This window comes from Tenrec ecaudatus, chromosome 2 (assembly GCF_050624435.1).
Source record: "Tenrec ecaudatus isolate mTenEca1 chromosome 2, mTenEca1.hap1, whole genome shotgun sequence".
Taxonomy (NCBI): Eukaryota; Metazoa; Chordata; class Mammalia; order Afrosoricida; family Tenrecidae; genus Tenrec; species Tenrec ecaudatus.
In genome coordinates this window covers 281285278-281297914 of record NC_134531.1, presented here as the reverse complement: position 1 = coordinate 281297914, position 12637 = coordinate 281285278, and the positions used below count along the sequence as shown (strand labels likewise).

The 12637-nt window shown below is 43.5% G+C and overlaps 1 protein-coding gene across 1 annotated transcript in view; it reads right to left on the bottom strand.

Annotated features, from left to right (window-relative positions):
• Nucleotides 1–12637, bottom strand: part of IGSF11 (immunoglobulin superfamily member 11) — a 159636-nt gene that overhangs the window by 144188 nt on the left and 2811 nt on the right. The window lies entirely within an intron of this gene.

Below are 12637 nucleotides of genomic sequence, written 5' to 3'. Positions count from 1 at the left end.
TCACGAACGTGTCGGGAAAGTAAGTGTCATGGAATGTCAGTTTAATAGAACAAAGTATTCTTGCATTGAGGGAGTACTTGAGGGGAGGCCCAATGTCCATCTGCTACCTTTATACTAAACCTATAAATATATGCACATAGATCCATATCCCCATCCTCATATATAAATATATTTACATATGTACATCCCTTTATTTAGACCACTACAAATGTGATAGCCTCATTTTTATCCCACAGAGCCATTGGAAGGTGTACCTACCTACCTGGCAGGTAACAACACAATGCCTAACCTACAGTGCCACCAGAACCCCCTATCAAGAGGACAGCAACCAAAAAGAAAAATCCACTATTGCCAAGTTGATTCTAATGCATAGCAACCCCACACACGGTTTCCAAGACTGTAAATCTTCACAGGAGCAGGCAGCTTCATCTTTTTCTTGTGGAGTAGCTGGTGGATTTGAACTACCAACCTTGCAGTTAGCAGCCTAACACCTAACTGCCTCAGGGCTAGCTGGACAGCTCTAGGTAAACTGAATTCCTGTCTTCATTTTTTTCTAAAAGTACTTAATAAATAAGAACAAGTAAAGAAGTTTATTTGCTCTCAAACTATCATAACCGGATCTCCTTCAAACCTGACCTTCCAGCAATACATCCCTAGCTAGATGGGTGGCAGGGCTTAAGGGTTAACTAAATGCAGCCTCTTTAAGTAACATTATAGATGCCTCTTTTGGATGATACAGATACATGCTCAGTTCTTCAGATTCGCCCCTCCTCTCCCCATGGGCTTGTTTGTCTTCCAGATGGTCTCTGACAACACACAGGGAGGAAGTCCTCAAATGACCTGCAGGCAAAGGAGGAGTCTCTGGATCTCCACTCGTATCTGCTGTAGAGTATCCTGACTGGCGACTGACCAGACTGGTAAGCATCAGGGTATGAATGCTTGGTCCTGTCACTGTTGAAGGGAGAATGCTGGTGGGCATGTGCCAGTGCCCACACTTGTACGGCTGTCCTGTCCTGGGTCTCTGCTCTTAATATTTTTAATGCACATGCAAGCACTTACTCCTTCGCCGGGGCACACCAGCACTATTTCTACCAAGTCTCTTGCACACCTCATGTAAGCCCCGCAGAACCACAAGCACTGCCTCAGACGCCACCTGCCATCTGCCTCCGCACCATTATTCTGGCAGCCTGTTGAAAGTTGCCAGGGAAAGACCTCGCAGGCAGGACCAGGAACAATCTTGGACGGAGCCATCAGATAGCTCGGCGAGGGCAAGAATTGAGCTGGAGACATTTTACTCATACCCGTAATATAGCACGTCACATCACAGTGAACTTAACCAGACTCATCTCTTAGACAAAACCACGGAGTCTGTCAATACTGGGCCCGACATGTTTGTCATCTTCTACTTCCAGGTGCTTGCAACATACCCTCAATTACTTTGCCCCGTTAAAAACAGCAGAAGAAATACTAGTGTTGACACCATCCGCTTAGACAGAGTAAGACCAGATAGACAAGGGCACAAGGCCATGACCTATCTGGTGACATGAGCATCGACTTGACATCTTACCCCATAGCTGTACTTCTGTGTCCTCCCGTGATCCCAACCATAAGCTCTGCACTATCACTCCTTGTCTGGTTGACATCTCTCCTAACTACTGGGTACTATTTTAACTGCAGCGAGGGTCTTGGTTGCCAAAGCTGCCTTAGAGAGCAGGAGTATGCTGTCTCACAGTTCTACAGGCTAGAACTCTGCAGCAGGGTACTGGCTCTAAGGACGAGCCCCTCCTTGGTAGCTCCCAGCAGTCCTTGGCCTGGAAACAGTTCCTTCATGACCTCCTCTACCTGTGTAAAGGGGGGGGGGGGGGCCCACGTCTATAAGATACATTCTCAAAACATAGCAGGTGTAGGACTGACCGAATTCCATTATGGCCTCACAGCATCAAAGGTCTTATTTTCAACCAGGATCAGATTCGTAAGCACACCTTTTTGGCAGACACAATTCAATCCACAGTAGCTAAATAGAGAGTACGTCTGTTAAAGGCAAGTCTCTCAGTAAATACATTTCTATGGCTCCAACACAGCATCCAGTGCACTGGGGCGCACATTACAGGTTCTTAATTAACCAAACCCACTGCCGTTAAGTCAAGCGTGACCCTATTTAGGGTTTCCAAGGCGCTAAATCTTTGTGTGTGTTTTTTTCATCTATTTATTTATTTTTTAGCATTTTATTAGGGGCTCAGGCTCTAAATCTTCCTAGAAACTGAGTATCTCATCTTTCTCCTGTGGAGTGGCTGGTGGTTCTGAATTGCCAAACCCATAGTTAGCAGAACAATGCTCACCTGACAAAGGCTAAATTCTTTAGGCTCTCCATGTGGAGGAAAATGAAAGAATTACTTTGAACAGCTGATGAGAACAACTGCTATGACTGTTGTTGAGTTGACGCTTGACATATAAGGACCTACAGGGCAGAGAAGAATGGCCCCATAGGGTTCCTGAGGCTTTGACCTTGACAGAAGGAAGCTGACCCATCTTTCTCCACAAAACAGCTGGCCTTTTGGATAGCAGCCTACTGCTTTAACCACTGCACCACCAGGGGTTGCTATTCTAGGGGAGAGTGGGAGGCTAATACGAATTTAGTTCACCTAAAAGGAAAAGGCTGAGAAATTGTATTAACCTTTTCAAATTTGGAATATAAATAAAATGCAAATTCAATAATCCACAGCATAAATGAATCCATGAGTTTCTGTCATTTTGTGAGAAGAAGTTTCTATGCTTTCATTTAAGAGAATAAAAATAAAATTTCACATGAATATCTCAATGCCTTGTATAGAATTTCAACTTCTTGCTGGTAGAATGAGATAAACGGAGTGTGTATTAGCTAATGCAAGATAAATGCATGTTACAAGGCTGCTGAAAAATACTAGCTTAAGCACCTGCCATCCGCCCAGCACAAAGCTTGCCGGGGGAACTTGCAAGGAAGTGTGCAAACAAGCCACAGCCATTTGGGCTGGGCCTCCAAGGAGGGAGCAGCTGCAACTGGCGGAGGAAGCCATCGGAGGAGCCACCTGAGAGGAGCAGATTCGGGTGAGGCCCGGAAGGGTAGGTGCAACCACTATCCGAAGAAGAGGGTGTGGGGTTGCAGACCGGCCCAAGAGGATGGGCGCTGCAGAGCTGACGAGGAAGACAGAGCATGAACAGGACAGTGTTGGGTGAGGAATAGTGGCAAGCAGAGAGGGCAGAAGATGATCCTCTACCAACTGAACAGTCCGGAAGGGGGTTACAGTGCGGTGGTGGTGTTTCGCTGTTGTTGAAAGCAGCCTGATCACACACTGGGTAAGCCACGGACTGCTAACTTAAAGTTTGGTGGTTGGAATCCACCAGCTGTTCCACTGAGGAAATACCTGGCAATCTGTTCCCTACCAACTACGGAGTCCTGGTGATTTTTGTCAGGTAAGTGTTGGGCTGCTAACCGAAAAGTTGGAAGTTCAAACCCACCAGCTGCTCCTCAGAATAAAATTAATGCTGTCTGCTAGTTTCATAAAGATCTACAGCCTCAGAACCCCACAGAGGATTACTATGAGGGGTAATCAACTCAATAGCAGTGGGTGGCAGGGAACACGACCAACTACTCTGAAAGGGATCACATTAAAAGGTCCCGGATAGAGTGGGAGAAAAATGTGGAACGAAACCCTAAGTCATAAAGAGACCAGGCTTATTGGTCAGGTAAGAAACCATTGGAAACCCTTGTTCACAGCACTCTTCAGACCTAGAAATTAACTCACCCCCGTGACTCAATTAAAATTAAAAACAAAAAACTAAAAAACAGCTTCAGGAAACCTCTGGGGCAGTTCAAATCTGTCATATCATGCAGCTGTGAATAGCAAGTTCACTCAGTGGTATAAAACAATAAAGGCAACACTTTGTGATAGAAAACCAACCAGGTAGAGAGTACAGGATGGATCACAGAAAAGAAAGGCTGAGGTAAAACAAAGCAAAAGGATTATTTGAAAGATAGACTAAGGACCTAAATAGGACAGGTAATGAGGAATATAAAAGAGAGGAAGAAATTTGAAACTCACTGCCATCAAGTCTATGCCGACTCACAGTGACCCTACAGGACAGGGTAGAACTGCCCCTGTGGGTTTCTGAGACCGAAACTCTTAACTGGAGTAGGGAGCCCCATCTTTCTCCCGAGGAGTAGCTGGTGGTATTGAACTGTTAACCTTGGATATTACAGCCCAACACACAACCACTAACCCAACTGGGCTCCTCCTAGTAAGAAATTAAGAGTACTGGAAAAAAATTGTCTATCAATAGTTATCAGAGGTGATAGGGGGGTTTGTTTTGCTGGGGGGGGGGGTGTTTAGTTGGCTCCGTAGGCTTATCCACTTAAACAGCACAATGCTGTCATGTTCTCCAGGGTCCAAAGTCCCTAAGATATTGGAAACCCTGACACAAAGTCGACTTGGGATTTACCTAGATCCCACATACCATCCATACCCATCTCCTGTAGTCAGTTTATTGTACTGTGGTAATTTTCAGGTTGCTAGAACCTATGCCACTAGTATGTCAAATGCCAGCAGGGTGCTGGCATGGTAAACACGTTTCAACATGGCTTGTAGAATAAGACAAACTAGGGTGTCTGGTTATCTACTTCTGAAAAGACCAATGGACACCTTACAACAGGCAACAGTCTGACTCACTAGCTTTGGACACATCACCAAGAAGGCTGGTCAGCGGAGGAGGCTGTCGTGTTTGCTGAAGACGACAGCCAGCAGGGGAAGGAGCTCTTCAGTGAGAAGGGGCAGCAACCACGAGCAGGACAAGCCTCAAACGAGGCAACACTTCTTTCACTCTGCAAAAGGCTGCCTGCCATGAGTCTGAGCTTGCTAACCAGTAGTCAGCTATCCGTATAAAGGATTTTCTTTGTCAACATAAATGTAAGGTTGATTCCTCCACCGTTTGGCTTAAACTATGGATGTACAGCTTTATCATTTAGATCCTATATGCCATGGAGACAGATTGTATGTACCATGAATGCAAATTACCATCTATAAAACCGAACGGCGTAGACAGTGGCAGCACCATGCTACACAAATGGGAGATCTCTCAGGTGTTTACCAAATTAGCTGGCACACATGAGGTAGAAGAGCAAATAATGGTGGCGATAAATTCAATCTAAACATGGAAATGCTGGTTTTGCTTCTCACTAACCGTTTACCGTAGGCAGAGAGAGCTGGCATGGCAACAATCGACTCTGTCAAAAGAAAAAAAATCTGATCTGAGAACTCAAGAGGAAGCACTCACGATTGCGACTGAAGCCCATGGTCATGGTTTCCATCATCAAGACTTTAGAGAATATTTGTTAGGCGCTGGCAGAGGAAGCAGATCTGATTTATTTCAAGGCAGGCAGATGGCTTAGTCTTGGAAGCTGTGAAGAGATTTGCTGAATGGCTTCATCAGATCCAGGACATTATGGAATTAACAGGCCCTAGGAGACCTTCCTGGTTCACAAGATTACACTTTCATATTAATGAGAAAGAATCCAATTCAACTGCCTGGATTTGAAATAACCCAGGAAAAAGGGAGAGCCAAAACAACGTGTTCAAAGGCGTGTAAATGTTCCAAGGCTGAGGGCAGAAGTACAGACTGACCCAATGGCCACTAAAGCACTTCTTGCTCTGATGTCAATGAAATCACAAATTAGAAAGAATTAGAAATCACATTTTCTAAAACGAAACTTCAGGAAGTGTTTCCATGAAGACAAAGCATCTACTTCAACTCCCAACCATCTCTAGCAAGGTGGCTAATTTTCAAGAAAATTAGCTAATTTTCAAGAAAAAATAAAGAACTGGAAATAAATTATGTCTACTAAGATTATAATAGTAGGGATCCACCTGACTTTGTATAAAAATATTCCCTTTGAGATGGAGGAAAGAGCTAGGAGGCAAAAGGCATTTACAGAGGTCTAGACAAAGACATGCACATGCAAATATATATATGAGGATGGGGAAATAGATCTGTGTGTCTATATTTATAGGTTTAGTATTAAGGTGGCGGAAGGACCTTGGGCCTCTACTCAAGCACTCCCTCAATGCACAAATACTTTCTTCTATTAAATTGGCATTCTACGATGCTCACCCTCCCGACACAACTGCTGAAGCCAAAGTGGATGAACAAGGAAATGTGGTGAAGAAAGCTGATGGTGCGCAGCTATCAAAAGAGATAGTGTCTGGGGTCTTAAAGGCTTGAAGGTGAACTAGCGGCCCTCTAGCTCAGAAGCAACAAAGCCCACATGGAAGAAGCACACCAGCCTGTGCGATCACGAGGTGCCAAAGGGATCAGGTATAAGGCATCATCAAAAAAAAATCTTACCAAAGTGCAGAGTGGAGACCCAAAGCCCATTTGTTGGCCACTGGAGATCCCCTTGCAGAGGGGTCTAGGGGAGGAGATGAGTCAGTCAGGGTGCGATGTAGTTCCGATGAAGAATACAGCTTTCCCCCAGATCCTGGATGCTTCCTCCCCCCAACTACCATGATCCGAATTCTACCTTGCAGGACTGGATAGAGCAAAGGTTGTACGCTGGTACATATAGGAGCTGGAGGCACAGGGAATCCAGGGTGGATGATCCCTTCAGGACCAGGGGTGTGAGGGGTGATACTGGGAGAGTAGAGGGTGAGTGGGTTGGAAAGGGGGAACCGATTACAAGGATCTACATATGACCTCCTCCCTGGGGGACGGACAACAGAAAAGGGGGTGAAGGGAGACACCGGATAGGGCAAGATATGACAAAATAATAATCTATAAATTATCAGGGGCTCGTGAGGGAGGGGGGAGCAGGGAAGGAGGGGGGAAAAAAGACCTGATGCCAAGGGCTTAAACGGAGAGCAAATGCTTTCAAAATGATTAGGGCAAAGAATGTACAGATGTGCTTTATACAATTGATGTATGTATATGTATGGATTGTGGTAAGAGTTGTATGAGGCCCTAATAAAATGTTTTTTAAAAAAGATTCCCTTCTGTGAAAATGCTAAAAGAATAGGTGGGAAGCACAGCAACATAAAACCTGGGGTCAACATCCAAAGGTTCCCCAGCCTAAAAGCCTCCAAAGTTCCCACTTTCAATATCCTCCTTTCTGACTTAAACTTGCTGTGTGTTTCAGAAGCTTGAAAGCTCTTCACTTTGAATCAACACCACCGCCCTTAAGCTCGTCACACTTACCATCATGGAACATGGTAGAAATGAAATTTAGATACCTACACCTGGCACGGAGGGGAGAGGGTCATTATCAGAGACAACAGACTTCCAAGAACAGAAACCAGTGACTGTGGTAACAGTAAGGCCATGGTACCGCTTGATTTCAACTGACCCTCTTGATGCATTCTAAGTCTGTCTAAGACAGGGGTCCTCAAACTACGACCCGCGGACATTTATCCGGCCCGCTGGGTGTTTTTGCCCCGTTTGTTTTTTGACTTCAAAAAAAGATATGTGCAGTGTGCATAGGAATTTGTTCATCGTTTTTTAAAAACTATTGTCTGGCCCTCCAATGGGTCTGAGGGACAGTGGACTGGCCTCCTGTTTTAAAAGTTTTCAGGACCCCTGGTGTAAGATATAAAGGTATTAGAAAATAAAGATGCACAAAGCATAAGCCGAAGTGAGTGGAAATCAATATGAAAATAAAAGTTAGGAGGTTTTCTTTTATCACTGAAACCACTGTGAAGAGTCTTTCTACACCCGAAGAAGTACCTAGGATTCTCCTTTCTAGAGATAAGCTCTTGGAAAGCCTTTGGAGCACGGTTCTACCCTCACACAGGGCTCACCGTGGGGCAGGGTTGACTCAGTATCAACTGGTACAGCTACACCAGATGAAGATGCCTTTAATTCCTAGAACAGAACCCACTGTGTCTCCTTAATTCAACGGGGGAGGTAGAACGGTCAAGTAGACATTTTAGAGAAAGTCTGATAAATATGTTAAAAATAGCCATACATGAGTTATCTCCATGACATGTACACATAATACTTGGAAACCAAGTCTGGAAAAGAACAAGGGATAATCTGGTCCAATTCCCCCAATTTGATAGTGAAAGAAAGCCCAGAGGATTATATGATGTGCCCTGCGTCACACCTCTCAACAGGGCACTCTAGACAGAACTCTCATTTCCTGACACAAGCTGGGACCCATCAATCCTTGCAAGAATGACTGCCACTCACCAGCACTGCCCACGACAGCTCCACTTTATAAAATACTAAAACGCAAGTTTTAGCATTACATGACTGGATGTCGAGCAAATAAATCAAAATAAGAAATTCAAGCTCTAAATAGCCTTATCTGTGCACAAGGTTACAGTCTCCAAAAACTAACTAGTAATGAAATGATCTTCCTACCATAAAGATAAAATGAAATGCATATGTATGTGCATAAGAATAAAAAAGTGTTGGTACAAAATTATAGCTTTTTAAAATAAAATTATCAATATGTGAAGCTCTTGTCTCTTATTGGATATCCACCATCTGAGTCCATAAATTTCTGACATTTTAAACTTTCGCCAAAGAATTTTGCACTCTTCAATTTACATATGAAAGCAGTAGTTCTGGCATGCTCAAAGCACTAAGTCATGGTATTCTTTGATTTGGAGAAACAAGAAAGAGTCTGAAGGGGCATGAACAGGGGACTAGAGGATGGATGGATGGAGTAAGGTGCTCTGGTGAAATCCTCATCGTGCCACGCTTGCTGCCTGAGAAGAATGAGCCGGTGCATTGTCATGATGGAAAGCGTCTTTAGTACAATGTTCCAGGACTTTTTCTGCCCAATGCAGTTTTTAGTTTTCATAAAACTTCTTCATACTAAGTCCTTGCGAAGATTCTTCAAGAAAATCTATCAAGATTATTCACTTGGAATTCGAAAAAACAATCACCATAACCTTCTGATCAGACCTCTCTGACCCGAATGAATTTGTCTAGTAGATCCTCTAGGAAGGTTTTTTTTTTTTTTTTAGAACCTTTTCAAAGGTACCCTAGCGAGACTAAGCAAGTGTTATTACTGAGAGAACTTGTCTGCAGCTATCCACTAGTAGCAATATGAGGGGTACCCCAAAAAAAACCCTGGAATTGTGCTGGGCGGAGAAGCAGGGCATTTGCATTACGCATTTTTCCTGCTAGGCGAGCACTGAGCAACTCGCTCAGAGTTGGTGCATCCACGGGTGTCACCTGAGAAAGTTCTGTCTGGGCACAGTGGTTTTTTTTCGTAAAAGCAGTTTCGCTCGAACCTCGTTTTTGTGATGGTCAATTTAAGGAAACAGTGTGTGGCTGTGAAATTGTGTTCCCTAGATAGGAAAAATGCCACAGAAACCCGTGATGTTGAACACATCTTACAAGGGCAACACTACGGGAAAAACTCAAGTGTACAAGTGGCTTTCTCATTTCAAAAAAGATGAAATGTCGATTGATAACAAACCTCGTTCGGGATGTCCATCAACTTCCCAAACGGACAAAAATGTCAACTCATAGTGCATTTGGCGTTCATTCTACCAGGTCAGACTGTTAATCAAGCTTTCTATTCAGAGGTTCTAAAAAAAATAGTGTAACAATGTACAGCAAAAAAAGGCCTGATTTGTGGCAGACGGGAGACTGGTTTTGCCACCACAACAATGCACCTGCTCACGCATCCATTTCAGTGCACCAGTTTTTTGCAAAAAAAAAAAAAAAAAAACAGCATGCTTCCCTTGCCCCACGTACCTGACTTACCTGATCTCATTCTGTGCAACTTCTTTTTGTTTTCATGAATGAAGAGGAACATGAAAGGGCAGTGATTTAATAAAGTAGAAGAGGTGAAGAAAAAAAGAGAAAGACTCTATCAGTCATCCAAACAGATGAGTTTGAAAAATGTTTCCAAGAATGGAATCGCAGATTTGACAAATGTATTAAGTGTAATGCAAAGTACTTTGAAGGTGATAAGGTTGTTTTATAAAAAAAATTTAAATACATAGCTTTGGGGGAAAAAATTCAGGGGTTTTTTTGGTATTCCCTTGAATTTTTTTCACTTTCCCTGTGTGTGTGTAATAAGCCTATAAAAGTGGAAGTAAATGAGTTTTTTTAATTTTTTTAAAACCCTATCAGCTGGGTCCTTAGCATATGAAATAATTCAAATGATCAGTGTTATTTTCTACACACATAAGAAATGTTTTCTTTCTGTACTATTTGATATTAAATTGTGTCCCCCCTCCTCCCCCACTCAAAAAATATATATAGAAATTTTTGCCCCTGTACCTATAAATATGACCCTGTTTAGAAATAGGCGTTTCTCTTCGTTAAGTTCATTTAGCTCGCAGATCCTAACTTTAGGCAGCTGCATCTGCAAGTTCAGGAAGAGCATGGGCTGCTGGTCCACTGTGTCCTATATGGTCACAATGAGTCAGAGTCGACTGAACAGCAATGAGAGTCTTGGTTAAGCTAAAAAAACAAAGAGAGAATTCCCCTCGTAGTGCAAGCAGATAGCCACAGATTTCTCCCAGGGTGCAGCTGTGGGTTCAAATCCCTGAGCTTTCAGTTAGGAGCTGAGCACTTCACTGCTGGGCCAGAGGACTCTTCACTGCTGAAGGCCACAGCTGTCCTGCACTGCTGAAAAGCAGCGCAATTCTACGAAACTGTCCATACACAGTAAGGGCCCAAAGCAAAGAAGCAATTACCATGAGTTTATGGGGACAACATTTTTGACCCTTCCCAGACCCCAAAGTTAACATGCCAAATAACGCATAAAACTTAAGCCTAGCCTGTAGTGCTCACAGTCACCGGTGAAAGCTGTGATGGGTTACTGAGTTGGCATGCTGAGTGGAGTCCCTGGACAGGAGCTCCGTGATGTCCCATGTGCTGCTGGTCTGAACAAGAGGCCTCTCACCAGACTTCGAAATAAGCCCCAAGGGCCAGTGTTTGTTGCTTGCTTCTTGTATCAAAGTGAGCATCCTCTGTGGTTTCCTTTTGGTTAGCAAAACCAGGTTCGGATGGAGGTCTTTTGTAAAAGTGAGGTGGCGCATATGCACACAAATAGCATGGAATTCCTACTCTGAGGAAACATTGATTGCAGGCACCCAGCATCGACTAGAAGCTGAAAGAGACCAGCCGAGGAAGAGCCTCCTTCCTTCCTCTGGAAACATCTCCTGTCCTCTGACTGTGAGAAAATGGCATTCTGGTCTTACAACCACCCGCTTGTGAGTGCACTGTTCTGTTCCGGCAGCGCTAGGTAACTAACTAAACCAATGTTCAGCTAGCAGATAATGAGCACAATCTGTCACATATTTTATTGTTTTATTTCATCCTCCACTTTCAGACAGCAGTTCCTAAAATACCTGCGAGAGAACCCGCAATAAAGGGTTCATCTTTAGGAAAATGCTGCAAATCGCCTTATACTTAGATAACCATGCTACAGGTACAGAGAATTCTAGAGGCAGCAACTGTCTTAACCACAGCAACTCTGCTCCTCCACGCTAGCCACCCTTTTTCAATGCAATACCGATCACTTCCAGCCCACACATTGCCCCCCACCCACCCAACCACCCCAGCTCAGCTCCCCCACCTCCCAGGGGACTCAATTTGAGTGTGTAAATTCTTGGGGTAAAAAAAACGAAAACAAAACAAAGCTAATTTTATCTGTAAGCTTTCATTCAAACCACAATAAAAATGTAGCCCCTTGTGTTAGTCTGGGTAGAGAAACAAAATTGATAGACACTCATATGTGTACAAGAAAGAGTTTTTATATAAAGAATAAGTGTATATTGAGAAAACACCCCAACTCAGCCCAGACCAAGTCTGTAAGTCCAATATTACCCCATATGTCCAACACCAACCTATAAAGTCCTCTTTAGACTCACGAAACACACGCAATGATGCCGAATGCAGGAAGACCACAGGCCAGTGGGTGGAAAGTCTATGGATTCAGTGACAGTGGAAGCATCTCAGCGCTGGCAAGGGTCTCCACATGGCTCCTCCAGCTACAGGGCACTAATGCAGTTTCATGTGTCTAGTCAACAGGAATGTCTCGCAGGGAGTGAGCATGTCTCTGGCCTCCTTTGAGCTATTGATCTCCATCTGTCCCTCCCACGTGAGATCATCAAGCTGTGACCTGACTGACACGCTAGACTCCACTCCTTCAGAAGTTGACAGATTGTGTAACTCATACACACACACACACACACAAAGGGGATTGAAAAAAATTGGTCATGACTCCTAAAGGCAGTGAAGGTAAGGGTAAGGATACAACACATTCACACAGTATTTTGTGGGAACAGAACTGATAGAACTTCTCTGGTGGCGGGTATCACAAGAGACATGTGATACTGTGTATATCCAAGCAATTCTAAAATTGAGCAAGTTAAACTGCTAAAATATTCATACAAATTTATAGGTTATGTGTACAAGAATGTCCACTTGTACTTATAAAACATTAGTTTTATTCCTTATTAATAAATTAGCTTTATTGATAACTTATTAATTTATTAGTACAGATGAATCAGAAATAACATAAATCTTAGGAAACAGCGATAAAATATATTGCATGTGCATGCTATGGAATACTAAACTGCCATGAAAACAGGCAGAGCCATGTGGCATACAGTAAGATGGCTACATAAAAACGCTATCTTTT